This window comes from Entelurus aequoreus, linkage group LG19 (assembly GCF_033978785.1).
Source record: "Entelurus aequoreus isolate RoL-2023_Sb linkage group LG19, RoL_Eaeq_v1.1, whole genome shotgun sequence".
Lineage (NCBI taxonomy): Eukaryota > Metazoa > Chordata > Actinopteri > Syngnathiformes > Syngnathidae > Entelurus > Entelurus aequoreus.
In genome coordinates this window covers 29170560-29191416 of record NC_084749.1, presented here as the reverse complement: position 1 = coordinate 29191416, position 20857 = coordinate 29170560, and the positions used below count along the sequence as shown (strand labels likewise).

Genomic DNA, 20857 nt, shown 5'->3' with positions numbered 1-20857 from the left:
GTAGAAATAAGGGGTAAAAAGAAACTAGTATTGAAAGTGATTTGTTTCCTGTAGATTCTTAAAAGAAATGATAGCAAACCCGTGACCTGGCCTGGAAAACAAAACCAATTATTGACTTAATTTTTTTTAAAAATCTGTACTTCTGGTGTTTATAGCTTCTACTAAGTATTCTTTTTCATTCTTATTTAAATTTAAATTTAAAATGTTCTTTAAATTTATTCTTCAAATTCTTCCTTAAATTCAACTTCCTCTTGAAATTATTCTTCAAATTTAAATTCTTCTTTTAATTCATATTTAAAATATTTGAATTCAAATTATTCTTTCAAGTTCTCTTCAAATTATTGTCTAAATATTTTCTAAAATGTGTAATTTAAATTTAAATTTTCCTTTAAATTCCTTTTCAAATTCTCCAAATTCAAATCCTTCTTCGTGGATTTCTCTTTAATGCAGTGGTTAAAGTCAATGGCCTTCATCGGCCAGCAGGGGTCTCTCGTGTCACTAACACGGTGACGCCATCCAACGGCATCATCCACCGTCACCGGAGCATCTCCACATCTGACAGTCAAGCCCAGGCTACTCGTCCGCGAATTGAACGGTGAGACACTATTTATATTTTCTCGGCTCTCTCTTGTGTGGGTTTCAGAAAAGAAAACGCTCACTTGTTTCCGCCCGAGTGGTTCATTTGATGTAAATGTGGAGGGGATGCAGAGTTGTTTTTGCGAGAAGAAGACGCTCGCATGACTTAAATGCAGTGTGAGGGGGGTTGGGTCAAGGAATGAAATGTGTGTAATATCTCACTGAGGGGAGGTGTTGGTCAGTAACAATGGTGTTTATGCATAATCGAGCCCATGCTGCAGAGTGAGCTGCATGGTCATCAGCAAGTGCATGCATCGGTGGACTAGTTAGTGGCAGCTCCACCAGGAGCCTTCATGACCTGGTCACCAAGTGGTTTTAGTCACACGGTGACGGATGGCAGCAGTTGAGATGTGCATGACTTACTACCACCTCCACAGTAACATGTTGTACAGCCACGGTCTTTCGTATCTCTTCATACTACAGGGATGGGTTGGCTTCAGCAGTAAAGTAAAGCTAGGTGGAGGTCACATATCACATGCCACATAAGGGCTCTGTTGACTATGTTTAATAATACTCAGTGATTTAAAGGCCAGCAGGTGTTCCATCCAGAAAGTTACTGCGCAGTCCATCAACAACTAGACGACGATCCATTTTACTATGCATTGCACTCTCTATTAGTAGATATTTTACATTTTAGCAGCAAGACAAGTGTACACATCTCTGTTAAAGTGTTTTCAACAGTGGCGGGCCGTGCGTTTCCCACCTAGGCCTTCAGTGATGTCCAACTTCAATGATGACCTCTCAAAATACCATCATTTTGGTCACCATATGACTGTCTATCTGTGTTGGCCCTGCGATGAGGTGGCGACTTGTCCGCCCGAATGCAGCTGAGAAAGGCTCCAGCACCCCCCGCGACCCCGAACGGATCAAGCGGTAGAAAGGATGGATGGATGGATGACTACAGATGTCAGATAATATCGGGCTGCCGATATTATCAGCCGATAAATTCTTTAAAATGTAATATCGGAAATTATCGGTATCGGTCCGAAAATGATCGGTATCGGTTTCAAAAAGTAAAATGTATGACTTTTTTAAAACGCCGCTGTACGTAGTGGTACACATATGGGGGGAGATGTACAGAGCGCCAATAAACCTTAAAGGCACTGCCTTTGCGTGCCGGTCCAATCACATGATATCTACGGCTTTTCACACACACAAGTGAATGCAAGGCATACTTGGTCAACAGCCATACAGGTCACACTGAGGGTGCCGTATAAACACCTTTAACACTGTTACAAATATGCGCCACACTGTGAACCCACACCAAACAAGAATGACAAACACATTTCGGGACAACATCCGCACCGTAACACAACATAAACACAACAGAACAAATACCCAGAACCCCTTGCAGCACTAACTCTTCCGGGACGCTACGATATACACCCCCTGCTACCCCCCCCCCCCACACCTCAACCCCGCCCCCCCCCCAACCCCGCCCACCTCAACCCCGCCCACCTCAACCTCCTCATGCTCTCTCAGGGAGAGCATGTCCCAAATTCCAAGCTGCTGTTTTGAGGCATGTTAAAAAAAATAATGCACTTTGTGACTTCAATAATAAATACGGCAGTGCCATGTTGGCATTTTTTTCCATAACTTGAGTTGATTTATTTTTGAAAACCTCGTTACATTGTTTAATGCATCCAGCGGGGCATCACAACAAAATTAGGCATAATAATGTGTTAATTCCACGACTGTATATATCGGTTGATATCGGAATCGGTAATTATGAGTTGGACAATATCGGAATATCGGCAAAAAAGCCATTATCGGACATCTCTACACATGACCATTGCTTGAGAAATACTATACAGGAAGACATTTACAAGTATTGAAACACATCAACAGTGTACAAAACGGGTTATTTTCTGGCGCATCAGCAATTAAAACATATCTTATGTGGTACTGTCAAAATTTAAATGGCAAAAAACATATTAAACATGAAAAAATAAAATAAATAAAATATTTGAACTCACAATTAGTAGAACCAATTCAACGGTGTACAAGCCAGTGGTGTCGCTCGTTGTGTGGCGGGCATTTCCCCATTTCATCGCCGGGACAGTTAAGCTAGCTTCCGGGGTTGGCCGACATGGTCTCACAAGATGTAGTATCTCTTTAAATGTCCTTCTTGAAAATGGCCTTGCAAATATAAGTGTTGTCTTGTCTAATCATAAAACATGCAGACGAGGCGTGTTGGCTGACTTCTTAAAGTTTACTCCACAGCGTGCTCATAAATAACATGTCTACATTCAACAACCTAAACGGGGCTACTGCGCATGCTCATCACTACTGTGGCATGCTGGGTAATGGAGTTCTTATGTTACCTAGCTCATAACATCACAATATATATCTGCCTTAGGCCAGCTAGAAGGCCTTACTGACAACAACTCGTGATCTGATTGGCTATCGCAACTGTCTGTCAAATGTTTGTGTCCGTTCACTTACAGTGCACGGACGCCAGCATTGTTGATTCTGAAGGCCACGGGCAGATTCCGTACCGCATGGCAACATAAGCTAGCTGAATTCTGATTGGATAAAAACTCTAACCTAAAAACAACAGCGCTGGAAGGAGCATAATATGACATGAATATGAATACTTTTAGATATTTAGGGAAAGTAAATTAAAAACATTATCTTTAATTATGATCATGATTACTGGTTACGTTAGGCCAGCAGGGAAGGCCTTGCTGGCCCTGACGGCATACCACTGGTTTTCAATTATACTATTCTTGCTTCAACCTGGAACCTGCCCCTTCTTGGGCTTGATGTGATTGACAAATGCCCCAAAATAACACCTAATGAATCACTTTAATGTGTAATTGTACTCTTTGAAGCCATAAGACATTAGGGATGTCTCGACACATCTTTTTCAGTATACCGATAATGGAGCCTTGCATATTGGCCAATATTGATATTAATAATAATACTAATAATACTAATGGATTAGATTTATATAGCGCTTTTCTAGACACTCAAAGCGCTTCACAGAGAAGTGAGAACCCATCATTCATTCACACCTGGTGGTGGTAAGTTACATTTGTAGCCACAGCTGCCCTGGGGTAGACTGACAGAAGCGTGGCTGCCAGTTAGCGCCTACGGCCCCTCCGACCACCACCCATCATTCATTCACCAAGGACACAAAGGCAGTGATTTGGATGGCAAGAGGTGCCATCGGGGAGCGAACCTGCAACCCTCAAGTTTCTGGCATGGCTGCTCTACCCATCACGCCATGCCGCCCCAATATCAATATCAGCACAAATCAGAATCATAATTAATCAATCAATCAAAATATATAGCCCTAAATCACAACTGTCGCAAAGGGCTAAACAAACTCACAGCGACATCCCCTGATCTAAAACCACATCGGGGCAAGGACAAACTTAAAAGGCTCCAGCTCGAGAAAAAGAAGAAACCGTGAGAAGGGATCGGAGATGTAGAGAACCCACTTCCAAGGTCGGCTGCAAGGGAGTTTAAATGTCTGTATAAATTAATAGGTCATGGAGGAGTCCAGTCTATCGGGAAGCCAAAAGATAATCTTTCAGCCAGGTCAGCTACAATACATACTTTTATTATTTTGTAGTGTAGAACAACATAAGAGGTTAGATCAAGTGAAATGACTCATGGAACAATGAAAGATATAAAAAACAATATACTTACGGAGGACTTATGCTGTCTTTAAATTTGAAGTGGAATGGTAATTTGTTTCTGGCGACACCTAGTGGTCACAATGATAATTAGAAGTTAAGCTTATGAGTCATGATACAGTAAGATGAACCATGCGGACACATTTGTTACTGGATTGTTTGTAATATTCCTCTGCCTTGGAGACTTTGGGCCTGATTTACTAAAGATCTGCGTGCACTAAACACGTGCAAAGCTGATCTATAAACGTGTGCAAAGTGGATTGTGTCTGTTAAGTGAGCAGAATGAGGTGTGCTATGCATTTTGCGTCTTTCTTCATTATTATGCAGAATATATGCTGATCATCAAAACGCACACAATACTGGAAGGAGAAAATGCAAATATATCAATTAGCACGCGCACTGTGATTCATCAACACCCGTCACCGTTTTGCCACCACCATTTGTCGTTTTATTTAGCACGCACGTGTTAGAAGGAGGTGCAAACTGATAGTTCCACACACGGCTGCAGGATCAGTGCTTGCGTTGCAAAGACAGACAATGGACATACGAGAATCCTCTGTCCTACGTGTGTGTGTTGGTGGACGATCAGAAATAAAAATATTACACATATTGTCTATTCAGCAATTTCATTTTATAATTTTATTGCTGCTGGATGACTTCAAGTGCCCCTGGCTGCAGCCCGCAGATCGAGGAGGGGCTAAACGTTTAACCCATGGGTTCACCCCCGCTGCAGTCAGGGGTTACTCGATCGAGGAGGGGCTTAAATTTTCCCTAAATGTGGGCTGGTCTAAACGTTTTATTGTACATTATAAACTAATGTATGGATAGACAAACAAGTCGATCATTAAAATATTCATGCAAGTAACAGCCAATCAGCATTCAACCGTCAAACTCAGTGCAGTGTAGTGCAGTCCGGGGTGAACTGCAGCATGCAGGAGAAAGTGATTGTTGCCGTTTGCGACATGGGTTAAACGTTTAGCCCCTCCTCGATCTGCAGGCTGCAGCCAGGGGTTACTCGATGACTGCATAAAATGAATTCAATCGACGCTTTTTGGTGTCTGCTGTTTTTTTTTTTTTTATATATTGTTTTTTTTTATTTCAGTAAATAAATTACTATAATATATCTCCCACATGAAAAGGCGTCTTTCATTATGCAAATTCCTGCGTTTGAATCATTCCAGGTGCACAAATGCGCCGGTGATGCGATCCACAGCTTTGCACACTGAATGTGAGAGTGAGAAAAAAGTGTCAGAAAGTGTCAGTGTCTGTCGTCTCGATTGTGATTCGGAAAAGGTGTTAAAGATTAGAGTTGTGTCCTGCCGGTTCGACACATCGCACACAGGTAGGAGCATGGTAACATGAATGTGAAGAAAATGATCGTCTCCGTGGAAAACGCCCCATATGCACGCAAAATCCTAATTTAAATAGGGAGCTCTGCACCACTTTTCAATTGCACACAAATTGCTAGTACATTACACTAGGGGTATTATCGGACAATAAATGCTTTAAAATGTAATATCGGAAATTATCGGTATCGGCTTCAAAAAGTAAAATGTATGACTATTTAAAACGCCGCTGTGTACACGGACGTAGGGAGAAGTGCAGAGCGCCAATAAAACCTTAAAGGCACTTCCTTTGCGTGCCGGCCCAGTCACATAATATCTACGGCTTTTCACACACACAAGTGAATGCAAGCATACTTGGTCAACAGCCATACAGGTCACACTGAGGGTGACCTGTATGGCATACAGTGTGACCTGTATGGCTGTTGACCAAGTATGCTTGCATTCACTTGTGTGTGTGAAAAGCCGTAGATATTATGTGACTGTGACTATTTAAAACGCCGCTGTGTACACGGACGTAGGGAGAAGTACAGAGCGCCAATAAAACCTTAAAGGCACTTCCTTTGCGTGCCGGCCCAGTCACATAATATCTACGGCTTTTCACACACACAAGTGAATGCAAGCATACTTGGTCAACAGCCATACAGGTCACACTGAGGGTGGCCGTATAAACAACTTTAACACTGTTACAAATATGCGCCACACTGTGAACCCACACCAAACAAGAATGACAAACACATTTCGGGAGAACATCTGCACTGTAACACAACATAAACACAACAGTACAAATACCCAGAACCCCTTGCAGCACTAACTCTTCCGGGACGCTACAATATACACCCCCCGCTGCCCCCCACCTCAACCCGCCCCCCCCCCACCCCCCACCCCCAACCCCGTCCACCTCAACCTCCTCATGCTCTCTCAGGGAGAGCATGTCCCAAATTCCAAGCTGCTGTTTTGAGGCATGTTAAAAAAAATAATGCACTTTGTGACTTCAATAATAAATATGGCAGTGCCCTGTTGGCATATTTTTCCATAACTTGAGTTGATTTATTTTGGAAAACCTTGTTACATTGTTTAATGCATCCAGCGGGGCATCACAACAAAATTAGGCATATAATGTGTTAATTCCACGACTGTATATATCGGTATCGGTTGATATCGGAATCGGTAATTAAGAGTTGGACAATATCGGAATATCGGCAAAAAAAGCCATTATCAGACATCTCTACATTACAGCCACTCACACTACATGCAATTTGATCTTTTTCTAGCACGTGATATTTGGCCCTTTGTATGTGTAAGTAATATGCAACTATAATTATTTGATACTTGTTTATATTGACAAATATGATGTTTTAGCGGACGGCGTGGCGAAGTTGGTAGAGTGGCCGTGCCAGCAATCGGAGGGTTGCTGGTTACTGGGGTTCAATCCCCACCTTCTACCATCCTAGTCACGTCCGTTGTGTCCTTGGGCAAGACACTTCACCCTTGCTCCTGATGGCTGCTGGTTAGTGCCTTGCATGGCAGCTCCCGCCATCAGTGTGTGAATGTGTGTGTGAATGGGTGAATGTGGAAATACTGTCAAATAAATGATAAATGGGTTACACTTGTATAGCGCTTTTCTACCTTCAAGGTACTTAAAGCGCTTTGACAGTATTTCCACATTCACCCATTCACACACACATTCACACACTGATGGCGGGAGCTGCCATGCAAGGCGCTAACCAGCAGCCATCAGGAGCAAGGGTGAAGTGTCTTGCCCAAGGACACAACGGACGTGACTAGGATGGTAGAAGGTGTCAAAGCGCTTTGAGTACCTTGAAGGTAGAAAAGCGCTATACAAGTATAACCCATTTATCATTTATTTATCATAAATATTTTTAAATGAAGGACACCTATTACGTATGTCCAGCTTGTGTGCTTAGCTGTTGTGTAGCTTAACATAAATGACTTCAGTAAAATACAAGAAACGACTAACCTTGTGTGCTTACTGGAGGACATTTCGATGTTGATTGGCTGTCCAGCACAAGTAAACACGCTGCAGGACTGTTTGTATCAGAGATTATACCGGACATTTTACATGCGAGCCGAAATCATAAGATACTTTTTTTTTGTTGTTGCTGCTATCGCACTAATATACAATATAGATATTGGATTGGGACACCCGTATAAGGCATTGGTGTGCACTTGAAAAAAGGAGGTCTGTTACCAGTGTTTTGATCAGCAAAAAGCCAAATTCAAGCCACTGATTCCTTAGAGGATAAGATGTCGCTTTGTTGGATGTGTGCAAACGATCCAATAGTGAATGCACACACTTCAATACAGTGGCCACCTGCAGGCAAATCTCAAAAGAGTTTAACCCCCAACCTGGGGTAGTAATGAGGGTCATTGTCAAAGCATCGCGCAGTCGAGCTGGCTTCTATCAAGGCAGGCTTTGTCCCAAGGGGTACAGAATTCTTGTAGCTGGAAGAGCAGAGGTGGGCGGGTTGGCTGTGCAAACTCTTTGGCCCGCGATAAGAAACACCCTCCCTTTTTCCACCTGCTATGTACCCCAGCAGGGCAATAAGGGGAAAATAAGAGCACATTGAGCGATATGCAGAGGTGCACTCCAAGAATGTCTGGCATGTTACATTTCACCTGGCAACAACCCACCTGTATAAACCCTTTCCCCTTCCAACTAGATACACTGTAGTATCCCATGCTGAGACACAAAATGTTATTGGATCTGTATTTAACAAGCACCAAAGTGTGCATCTTTTGGAACTAGACAGTTTTGTGTCGTCTCTTGTTTGGGTTTGTTTTGTTGCATCTGAATGTGGCTGTTGTGAGAGCATTTTAGTAGTGTGTATAAGAGTGTTTCAGTAGTGTGTATAAGGGTGTTTCAGTAGTGTGTGTGTGAGAAAAATATTTCAGTTGTTTATGTGAGAGCATTTCAGTAGTGTGTATAAGAGTGTTTCAGTAGTGTGTGTGAGAGAAAAATATTTCAGTTGTTTATGTGAGAGCATTTCAGTAGTGTATGTAAGAGGTAATTCTGAATAATGTCCCTAACGGCCCCTCATACCTTTCTGCTTATTGTCTACGACTGAATACATGGTATTTTACTCGAGTGTCTATTTTCCGTGCTGGGTTGCGTGTATTTTCCATACATGGTTTTAAAGTGTCCAAGAACACCAGAAAACGTTGCTAGATTCGTCGCCAGTCTAAAAGCATATCTCAAGGTGCCTCATCACTCGCTAAACATTGTGACAAAGTTGCTAAGTTGGCAACACTGATACCTCCTGCCACCTCTTCTTATTCTCTGGCAGACCAGGTGTGTTCAAGGGTCCTTCTGATGCTGACATTATTGACACTTATTTCACAGTTCTGAACCTAAAAAACTATCTACAGGTACGACCCACACACCAAAATAGACACAGTAGTTATTTTAAGCTTGTTTTGTCACAAGTTTCGGCACATTTTGCAACGCTCGCTTTTAGCTCCAAAATGTGTGCGGACCTGCATCAGCCCGCTGACGTCACCTACGGAAGACTGAAGGCAATTTCATATTGCTTAGTATGTGTTTTAGTAGCATCTTCATCCCAAATCATGTTATTTTTGGCCAGAATTTGAAAAAAAAAATCTAATATGTCTTGCTAGATACATTGTTGCAGGTTGTAGCAATACAACTAAAGAAGGGGTCCGCCTGCATACAGTTTCAAATGATGAGAACATGAGGAAAATATGAACCTCTCCAGTCAAATTGTCTTGCACAAAACGGGACAGACCAAACGAGAGGAGTGTAATTTGCAGCACTCGTTTTAAAGGCCTACTGAAATGAATTTTTTTTATTTAAACGGGGATAGCAGATCTATTCTATGTGTCATACTTGATCATTTCGCGATATTGCCATATTTTTGCTGAAAGGATTTAGTATAGAACAACGACGATAAAGATTGCAACTTTTGGTATCTGATAAAAAAAAGGCTTGCCCCTACCGGAAGTAGCGTGACGTAGTCAATTGAACATATACGCAAAGTTCCCTATTGTTTACAATGATGGCCGCATGAAGTGAGAGAGATTCGGACCGAGAAAGCGACGATTTCCCCATTAATTTGAGCGAGGATGAAAGATTTGTGGATGAGTAAAGTGCAAGTGAAGGACTAGTGGGGAGTTGAAGCTATTCAGACAGGGAAGATGCTGTGAGAGCCGGGGGTGACCTGATATTCAGCTGGGAATGACTACAACAGTAAATAAACACAAGACATATATATACTCTATTAGCCACAACACAACCAGGCTTATATCTAATATGCCACAAATTAATCCTGCATAAAAACACCTGCGTGTTTGTTATGCTAGCTCCTAGCTCCTCTGCTAGCTCCATAGAACACGCCAATACAATTCAAACACCTGATCAACACACACAATCACTCAGCCCAAAAGACCGTTCACCTAACCCAAGGTTCATAAAGCTTATATATTTTTAAAAAGTTACGTACGTGACGCGCACGTACGGTACGGTACGTGTTATGCTAGCTCCTAGCTCCTCTGCTAGCTCCTAGCTCCATAGAACACGCCAATACAATTCAAACACATGATCAACACACACAATCACTCAGCCCAAAAGACCGTTCACCTAACCCAAGGTTCATAAAGCTTATATATTTTAAAAAAGTTACGTACATACGCAAAAAAAAGCCAAAGCTGCATACTCACAGTAGCACGTCTGCGTCTTTGTCATCCAAATCAAAGTAATCCTGGTAAGAGTCTGTGTTGTCCCAGTTCTCTACAGGCGTCTGTGTATCCAAGTCAAAAGTCCTCCTGGTTAGAGTCTCTGTTATCCGAGTTCTTCCATCTTGACTGCATCTTTCGGGAATGTAAACAAAGAAGCGCCGGCTGTGTACTGTTGTGGCTGACTACGTTCGAAAAATACGTCCATTTCGCACCGACAACTTTCTTCTTTGCTTGCTCGGCTTCCTTCTCCATAATGCAATGAACATGATTGAAACAGATTCACGAACACAGATGTCCAGAATACTGTGGAATTATGAAATGAAAACAGAGCTTTTTCGTATTGGCTTCAATGTGGAAGGCATACCCGTGTTCGCCGGTCTACGTCACGCGCATACGTCATCCTCAGAGGCGTTTCGAACCGGAAGTTTAGCGGCAAATTTAAAATGTCACTTTATAAGTTAACCCGGCCGTATTGGCATGTGTTATAATGTTAAGATTTCATCATTGATGTATAAACTATCAGACTGTGCGTGGTCGGTAGTAGTGGGTTTCAGTAGGCCTTTAATGATTCTGACTTCAAAGATGAAGGATTTTGGTCGGAGTTTGGATGTAAAAAAATGAAAGACTCAAGCCGAATGCGATCCTGAAAATCACGAGCACCCTCGAGGGGATAAAGACTGAATCAGAATTTGCAGAAAAACGGACAAAGAAAAACAAACATGGCCCTTAAAAATAGAGTAAAAAAAGGTATGTCACTTTTATTCTATTTTGCGTCTTCTTCTACTGACATTTTCCTCAAGATGTTTGAGGAAATGCTGAAAGACAATGACAAAAAACAGGTTATGGTGTCTATGGAAGAGCAGGGAAGTCCAAAAATGGCGATTATTTTATATTTATGTTTTGTTTATAATGTTAACCATATTCGTTTTGAAGTAATCATGAACCAGTGCAACAAAAACATGTAATGAGTTAAGTTAAAGTTAAAAGTGAAAGTACCAATGATTGGTAGGTGTGGTGAAATTTGTCCTCTCTATTGTTCACCCCCTGGGAGTTGAGGGGAGCAGTGAGCAGTAGCGCCCGAGAATCATTTTTGGAATCAACCCCCAATTCCAACCTTTGATGCAGAGTGCCAAGCAGGGAGGTAATGGGTCCCATTTTTATAGTCCTTGGTATGACTCGGCCGGGGTTTGAACTCACGACCTACTGATCTCAGGGCGGACACTCTAACCACTAGACCACTGAATAGGTTATTAAAGTAGTGATTATAGTAGTGATTAAAACAATAGTTTTACATGCCTTTATCCATACTGTCTATGCGGGGAAATGGCCTCCCAGCCTTCTGTGGATGACGTCGCACCAAGAGGGAGCGATGGCAATGGGACATTCCAAGTAAAGTTCCGTATTTTTCGGAGTATAAGTCGCTCCGGAGTATAAGTCGCACCGGCCGAAAATGCATAATAAAGAAGGAAAAAAACATATATAAGTCGCACTGGAGTATAAGTCGCTTTTTTTGGGGGAAATGTATTTAATAAAACCCAACACCAAGAATAGACATTTGAAAGGCAATTTAAAATAAAGAATAGTGAACAACAGGCTGAATAAGTGTACGTTATATGACACATTAATAACCAACTGAGAACGTGCCTGGTATGTCAACGTAACATATTATGGTAAGAGTCATTCAAATAACTATAACATATAGAACATGCTATACGTTTACCAAACAATCTGTCACTCCTAATCGCTAAATCCGATTAAATCTTATACGTCTAGTCTCTTACGTGAATAAGCATAATAATATTATTTGATATTTTACGGTAATGTGTTAATAATTTTACACATACTGTAAGTCGCTCCTGAGTATATGTCGCACCCCCGGCCAAACTATGAAAAAAACTGTGATTTATAGTCCGAAAAATATGGTTATTTAATCCGATTACTCAAAAACTAATTGTTATTATGGGGGAATGACTGCCAGATTAATTTTTAGGAACAAAAAATACATTGATGAACTTGTTAGTGAAATTTCAGTCATGTGGACGCTTTGGCCCCTTCAATAAGCAGAGTTATGATGCCATCCGTTCGCGCCAAATCTATTTGCAGCGGTCGAAATGTATTTATGACGGCCCGCCACAAATAAATGAATGTATGTGAAACACTGGACTAGGAATTTACCACAGTGAAAAAAGTTTTCCCTTCCAGTCATGGGTACGCTGAGTACATACTCTAAACATGAATATCTTAATAGGAACTGTGACGTTTAGCCAAGCGAAAACTCATTCGATTATGCATTTGTGTTTAATGCAGACGGTTTTAAAGCTTGACCTGCACATTCTCTACTTCACTCTCTCTGCATAGTTTAAAGCATCTGAGCAACCCCTATGCGATGCAGGCTGAAGAGGTGGGTGTATCCACTCAGCCGCTGTGATGTTAGGAAGTCGTAACCCTTCCATCCTACTCAGTCTGCCCTCGACTCTCACTGCTCTCCTGTTTCAGTCGGTCTGTCTGCCCTCCCGTCTGTAGTTTCACTCACCACTCTTCATCAGCAGCGAGGATGCTTTCACACATGCAGGCGCACACACGGACGTAGACGCTCCCCTCCTCGTGGGCACACTTTGGCACGATAACGACAATTACTTCGGAAAGAGCCAGAAAGTGAAGGACTGTAGCACAGCTGAGGTGCCGTTATTTTCCAAAGGATTCCAAACATAGCTGCAGAGGTAAGGGAAGAACAATTGTGGTACAGTACATTTTTTTCCCTGTATTGTTTGCCTTCACTCTTCCTCATCTTCCACTCTAATTCTGTTATTGGTTTCTTTTATCCTACTCTTTTCGTCTATTCTTTCAACTTTCTATACCCATTGTCTTAACACGTTTTCATTTGAAAGACTTTCTAGTGGCTCTTTTCGGCACCATATGTGCAACCTTAAGCCAACATTTAAGTATTTATACCCAGATCTAGACAGACAATTTTAGGTTCTTTCAGCCTTTTGTATGCTGAGGTTCTTCTTTTGTTTGACTGTTTATTTTTCTGAGCCAGGGATTTACAGCATACGTACTGCAAACACAGGGAATAGGAAGGCCATTCCCACAAGCAGATGCGTGTGCACATACTCACACACCTTCACTATTTTTTTTTTTGCCTGTCTTTCATGTCTCTTTTAATGCGAGTCGGTCCCTTTTCCCAAGCTCCTCGTTATCTGTGCCAGTTTTGAGTAAAGTTCCCTGCTGACCTGACTAATGTCTTACAGCTGGTGCATGTGCATGTGGTTACAGTAGGCGCTTATCAGTGGAAAAATGGATGGAGATGGTTTTGAATGTTAATATGTGCTCTTGGAGACATGCATGCATTCACTTTGCATCTCTGCTGTGCCTTTCCCTCGCTCTCGCTCATTTACAACCTCCCCGCCTCCCTCCATCTCCGCTCGCTCAGCGTGTGCATGTATTCACAGTCAGTCCTGGTCGTTACTCTGCATGCCTGCCACAAAGCGTCGGCCATGGATGCTTGGCAAACCTCGGCTACACAATAAAAAAGCGACACACTACCGCTATAAGAGACTTGTTTACAAGCCGCTGCAGTGCCAGTGTGTGTTTGTCTGTACTATGGATGCATGTTTCATTTGCTTACATAATCAACTCAAGATGTAAAAGCAAAGAAGAAATCAGCAATCCACTGACCAGGTTCAAATTGTTGTGGGATATTCATTTTAAAAAGAGCAACCCAATCGTTAAAATATCCAATTGCTTGTATTCCACCATGTGACTTCTTCCCGGAAGTGAAAACCATTGTTGGTCAACCAAGTTTGATGGCTGTTGTGCAGCAAGCAGCACGCAAACTCTTCAGTACCCAAGGGCCCTAGATCTCTCTTACAAAAAATCTGACTATGTAATGAAATAGATCCCTATATTTTGTCAAAAAGAGATTTGTCGAGTGATATCAAGGATCATCTGTAGGTAGAGTTCCTCGACATGTCGAACTATCGTGTGCTCCAGACATCATTCTACACGACAAACAGATGAAAACTTGGAAAAGCATGGAGGTCTACAACTTCTTTGTGTGTTGACGGGTCAAGGAAATTGGTATCAAGATTCTCCTGGATAAATATGCATAGTTTTTGCTTGGGTAAGGTTGTATTTCATGATTTAAATTAGTGTCTACAGCCATGTTTCCTTGCCTTGTTGTTGTTACACGCGCCGTTTACCAGTACGCCTGTTTTTCCCCGTCTTTATCAAAATATAACTATAGATGTCAACATTGTGTATGTGCTGAAAGCTTAGTTAATGGATGCTGCCTTTGGTAAAAGCTTGACTCTGTCAGGTTTTGCTCACATTTGCTTTCTTTTATTTAAATTCGCAAAGTTGGTGCTTTACGAATCACTTGTAGCAAAAATGTGTTTTAAGAAATATATATATGTATATATATATATATATATATATATATATATATATAGATAGTACCACGATACCAATGAATCATATTCGGTACTATACCGCCTCTAAAAAGTACCGGTCCACCGCCCCCCCGTCGTCGTCACATCATGTCATTGCTGGTTTACGAGCAGACGGGCATGTTCGGCGGCACACAATCAAGGAGTACTTACAAGCAGACACAGTGTGTAGACAGAAAAGGGAGAATGGACGCATTTTGGCTTAAAAACTAACGTTAGAGGTGAAACTATGACACTGAAACGCCCTCAGGAAGAGGTGCTTTAAGACATGGCTAGATAGCTAGCGGCTAAAGTCCATCGGCAGTCGGCAGTGTTTTAGCTACTTCCAAATCACTAATCCTCGCCTCCATGGCGACAAATAAAGTATGTTTCTTACAAGTATCATCCCTGCAGTACAAGGAATAGCTAAACATGCTTCACTACACACCGTAGCACACCGGTGTCACAATGTAAACAAATGCCATGGGTGGATCCACACCTAACATCCACTGTAATGATACCAAGTACAGGAGCATATCTAGTCAATACTACTAAGATTATGTCGATATTTTTTAGCATCAAAAAATCTTTTTCCGTTTTTTAAAAATGTATATTATGTTTATAAACTCAGGAACTATGTCCCTGGACTCCCTGGACACATGAGGACTTTGAATATGACCAATGTATGATCCTGTAACGACTTGGTATCGGATTGATACCCAAATTTTTGGTATCATCCAAAACTAATGTAAAGTATCAGACAACAGAAGAACAAGTGATTACTACATTTTAACAGAAGTGTAGATAGAACATGTTAAAAGAGAAAGCAAGCAGATATTAACAGTAAATGAACAAGTAGATTCATAATTAATTTTCTACCACTTGTCCTTAATAATGTTCACAAAATAATACAATGGAAAATGACACAATATGTTACTGCATACGTCAGCAGACTAATTAGGAGCCTTTGTTTGCTTACTTACTAATAAAAGACAAGTTGTCTTGTATGTTCACTATTTTATTTAGGGACAAACTTGCAATAAGAAACATATGTTTAATGTACCGTAAGAGTTTTTCTTAAAATAAAGCAAGTAATGCCATTTTTTGTGGTCCCCTTTATTTAGAAAAATATGGCTGGCTGGACACCACGCATATTTAATGAGCCGGATGTGACGTCATGTAAATTCAAGCAATAACTATAGGAAGCCGCCATCCATATGTGTTGATTATTATTCACTCACATACTGTACACATTGTCAAATGCATCTAGTTTGACTCATCCCATCCGCTACTCTACGTGTGTGTGTCAGTATGATGTCCTTAGAGGTGCTGAGAGGTGATTCATTTCATCTTGCAGGCTCGCGGCCTGAGACGCCTTGCTGTAATGAGGCTATAATGTGTGAGTTGCAAAGTGAAGCTGACGGAAAAATTATCTGTAAGATGTGCCGGGGAAACATAATCAGCAAAACAGGGTTTTGCTTTCACACAAATAATTTGTTTTGTTTTTATGATGATCTGATGTGAAAGTTCTGTCATCGCGCTTTTTTGAATATCGGATTTATTTTTGAAAAAACTGTTCATGCAGATAATCCTGATCATGTGCAATAAATATCACAGTTATCATAACATCATCAAGTTAATACCTTAGTTTAATTACTTGAGTTTGGTATTGATATCGCACAGAAGGCTTACCGTATTGACCGGTCCGCAGCTACAAAAAGGTTGGGGACCACTGGTCTACATAACATGTAATGGTGGTTCTTTGGTCAAAATGTTGCATAGATTATGTTTCACAGATCATCTTCAAGCCGCTTTCTGACAGCCGCTTCAGGATTCGCTGTTTTGTGGGCGGTCTTATTTACGTGGCTCACCTTCGGCAGCGTCTTCTCCCCGTCATCTTTGTTGGAGCGGTGTAGCGTGTAAGGACGGGGGTGGAAGAAGTGTCAAAAGATGGAGTTAACTGTTTTAATGACATTCAGACTTTACTTAAATCAATAACGGAACAGCATCTCTTCATCCGTGGCTCACTAGTGCAACAACAACACAGGAAAAGTGTCCCGTGAAAAAACGTCCGACCGGAACACTCTAATAACTAAAGTTCCTTGGGTGAATTATGTCAACTCACTACACCGGTATGTTTTAGCGCTTTCATGGCGAGTTTACTGACCGATATAAATTAGAACTTTACACTACTTTATATTAGAAATGGCAACAGGGGGATGAATGTCCCCTAACAAGAAGATAGAGAAAAAGAAGAATCGTATCGACTACAGTGTCGTCACGGACTACAAAGGCGGATGCGCACAATTTTTCAGGACTTATACAGATCCCAAATACACATCTGCATGTACCAGAAGGTAAGAAAAGTAGCTTTTGCATAATATTGCGAAGCAAAACACCAGATAATATGTCTTTATACACACACCATTATAATAATCGTATGTTGAAGCACAGTACAATTCATCGAGCGGTGCGGCTTCATAGCTTACCAAAGTCGTATTAAAACATTTTGATAGATTTTTGAGTGCCGTGTGTAATGTTCTATATTTTCAATGCAACATATAAAATGTGCGTGTTGTTTACTTGAGTCATATTGCCATCATATTGCAGTCTACATGTATCGCTTATGTTTGACTGCCATCTACTGGTCACACTTATCATTACATCATGTACCAAATAAAATTGCTATGAGGTCGTTAAGCAAAACCAAACTTATTCCGTACATTAGGTGCACCGAGTTATAAGGTGCACTGTCGAGTTTTGAGGAGAAAAAAAAGGATTTTAAGTGCGCCTTATAGTCCGGAAAATACGGTAATCATTTCACTCTAACCGAGCAACAGGGAAAATTTTGGCTTTTGTTGGGGTTAAACGAAGTGTCATAGCTAGTGAATTGTTGAGCGTGAAAGTCTGGTCCATGCACACTCAAACATACACATCTTGTACTCCCTCAGCTGTCTGTGGCTTAAGAAAAACCTTGTTTATGGCCCTATTCCAGTTACCAACAGGGATGGACGATATAACCTAAAATCTATATATTGCAGCCTCCTGCGATAACAAAATATATTATTTGTAATCCATCCATCCATTTTCTACCGCTCGTCTCTCTCGGGGTCTCGTGGGAGTGACTGGAGCCTATCCCAGCTGCATTCGGGTGGAAGGAAGGGTACACCCTGGACAAGTCGCCGCCTATTCGCAGGGCCAACACAAATAGACAATCATTCACACTCACTTTCATATAAATGATAATAGAACAGTTTCATAACTGACAACACAGGTTCCTTATTTGGCTGCTGATGTCTGCGGTAACATATTGCGCTATTTCTGCTTGTATTATTTTCCCAAAACTATTATTAATATCATTTCCAGTTAGTAGCTGGTTCCTTTCTGTTGTAACATGGTTCTATCTACACGTCTGTTAAAATCTACTAAGCACTTATTCTTCTATTGTTTTGGCTACTTAACATTCATTTCGGGTGACACTACACATTTAGGTATCAATCCAATACACATTATCATGAACAATTTGCAATAACTGTACCCACTTGGCATCCAGGAGGGGTTTTTACCACATCTGTGACCCCTTCCCAAGGTTTCTGTGTTTTCCCATTTTGGGTTTTGAGTTCCGTGACCCCGAAGGGAATAAGCGGTAGAAAATGGATGGATGGATGGGTTTTGAGTTTTTCCTTACCTGGATGTGGGTTCAGATATGTGATGTCATTGTGGTTTCTGCAGCCCTTTGGGGCACCTGTGGCTAAGGGCTATATAAATAAACTTTGATTGATTGATTGATTGATTGAATATCAAGTACCGGTAGTTACACAGGAAGTATTGGCAATACCAATGTTGATATTTTTACTTAAAATTTTCAAGATCATTAAATTAAAACATTTTTGATCACAATTATATTCAGACAAAAAAGAATAGTGGGGTCCAATATCAATAAATATTTCCCAATAAGTTTTTATCACATATAATATTTTGAGCAATATCAAGTCAAGAGTTAGAGTGCTCTGATTTAAATCCTTTAGTCTTTGTACATAAAGTCCTTGTGTCCAGAGACTTGTTTCCTGAGTTTGTAAACAATAACAAAAATGACAAAAAAATAAATAAAATTGTGATATTAAAAAAATATCGACCTAATCCCTGTAATATTGACCATATGCTGATACTATTCTTTGTATCGTTACTGTCGATATTTATATCGCTCCGCCCACCCCTATGCCCACCTACAGTACTTTGGAGCACTATAGTTTAGCGGTTAGCATGGCTTCTTGTATTCTTCTACTGTGTCTAGTGTAGCATGTTTCGCTATTCCTGTCGTCCAGTGATACTGATACTTGTAAGAAACTGTATTTTCCGCCAGAGGGGAGAGGAATAATGGCTCACAGTGTGGAGGGACGTTAGTCGCTAGCTCGCTTGTGAAGACTTTACATTGTGGTTGTTTGCTTGTGTGAGTCACAAGTAAAATGTGCCATCAACATGCATTATCACTAGGGATGTCCGATAATGGCTTTTTTGCCGATATCCGATATTGTCCAACTCTTTAATTACCGATACCGATATCAACCGATACCGATATATACACTCGTGGATTTAACACATTATTATGCCTAATTTGGACAACCAGGTATGGTGAAGATAAGGTCCTTTTTTTTAAAATTAATAAAATAAAATAAGATAAATTAATTACATTTTCTTGAATAAAAAAGAAAGTAAAACAATATAAAAACAGTTACATAGAAACTATTAATTAATGAAAATGAGTAAAATCAACTGTTAAAGGTTAGTACTATTAGTGGACCAGCAGCACGCACAATCATGTGTGCTTACGGACTGTATCCCTTGCAGACTGTATTGATATATATCAGGGGTCACCAACGCGGTGCCCGCGGGTACCAGGTCGCCCATAAGGACCAGATGAGTCGCCCGCGGGCCTGTTGTAAAAAAAAATAAAAATAAAAAAATAATTATTTTTTATTTTTTTAAAAATTAAATCTACATAGAAAAAACACAAGATACACTTTCAATCAGTGCATCAACCCAAACAACCTCCCCCATGCACACTCATCCACACCCACTCACACAAAAGGGGTTATTTCTTTCTGCTACCAATATTCTGGTTCCCACAACATAGACAACACATCTGCAAGGGACACAGTCCCTGAAGCACACATGATTGTATAGGCTGCTGGTCCACTAACATTTTCATTCATTACTATTTTTTATGTAATTATTTTTATATTGTTTTACTTTCTTTTTTTCCAAGAAAATGTTTTTTATTTATTTATCTTATTTTATTTAATTTTTTAAAAAAGGGCCTTATCTTCAACAGACCAGGTTGTCAATGAAATTAGATTTGTTTAAAGGGTTTTTTAAACCAGGCCCAGTCCAGATAATGTCCAAGTCGGACTCAGCAACACACACCTTCATTCATGTACACAGAAAAAAATTAGGGACCACAACAGATTGCATATAATTTATAAACAAAATTACATTTTCAAAATAAGCATTTATGTACAGTCCAGATTATGTCCAGGTCACTCAAATTAGGAAACACAACAACAGATATCATATAATCTATAAACATAATTATACTTTCAAAATAAGACTTTGAGGACTTCTCATCTTTTTTTTAATGTTTTTTGGCATCATTATCGTTTTCAACCATGTAACTTTCTAAAATTAGAAAATACTGAATAAATGTTTTAAAGAAAGTAATACTAAGTGAATATCTGTTTTTGGCCTTAAAAATAAACATTTTACCGAGTACTATAATTAAATTGACTAAATCATGATTGTCAATGAACTCTCCTAAAATAACAGAAACCACATTAAGCTTCATAAACACACCAATCCTTAAACACATTTTTTCAACTTCCACCCAAAACAAAGACACAATATGACAATACCAAAACAAATGCAGGGTGGATTCAGGCTCCTGACAACAAAATCGGCAATCATCTGACTCTGTCATATTCCATAATTTTAACATTTTCCCTGTGGGTAAGAAGTTATAAATAATTTTAATTTGAAAATAACGATTTTGCACATCGATAGTGGTTTTATAGATTAGTTTGAATATGGCATCCCA

At 40.4% G+C, this 20857-nt stretch overlaps 2 protein-coding genes across 6 annotated transcripts in view; one reads left to right on the top strand and one right to left on the bottom strand.

Moving 5' to 3' along the window:
* usp1 (ubiquitin specific peptidase 1) overlaps positions 1-20857 on the bottom strand; it is a 201144-nt gene that overhangs the window by 19902 nt on the left and 160385 nt on the right. The window lies entirely within an intron of this gene.
* Positions 523-20857, top strand: part of kank4 (KN motif and ankyrin repeat domains 4) — a 185367-nt gene continuing 165032 nt past the window's right edge. For 2 of the 3 annotated variants that reach the window (XM_062028249.1, XM_062028246.1), the window contains exon 1: positions 12819-13059. The gene's annotated coding sequence lies outside the window, so the exon portion shown is untranslated. Of the gene's footprint in view, positions 596-12818; positions 13060-20857 lie in introns of those variants that run through there. The other variant, XM_062028248.1, reaches the window with a different exon arrangement.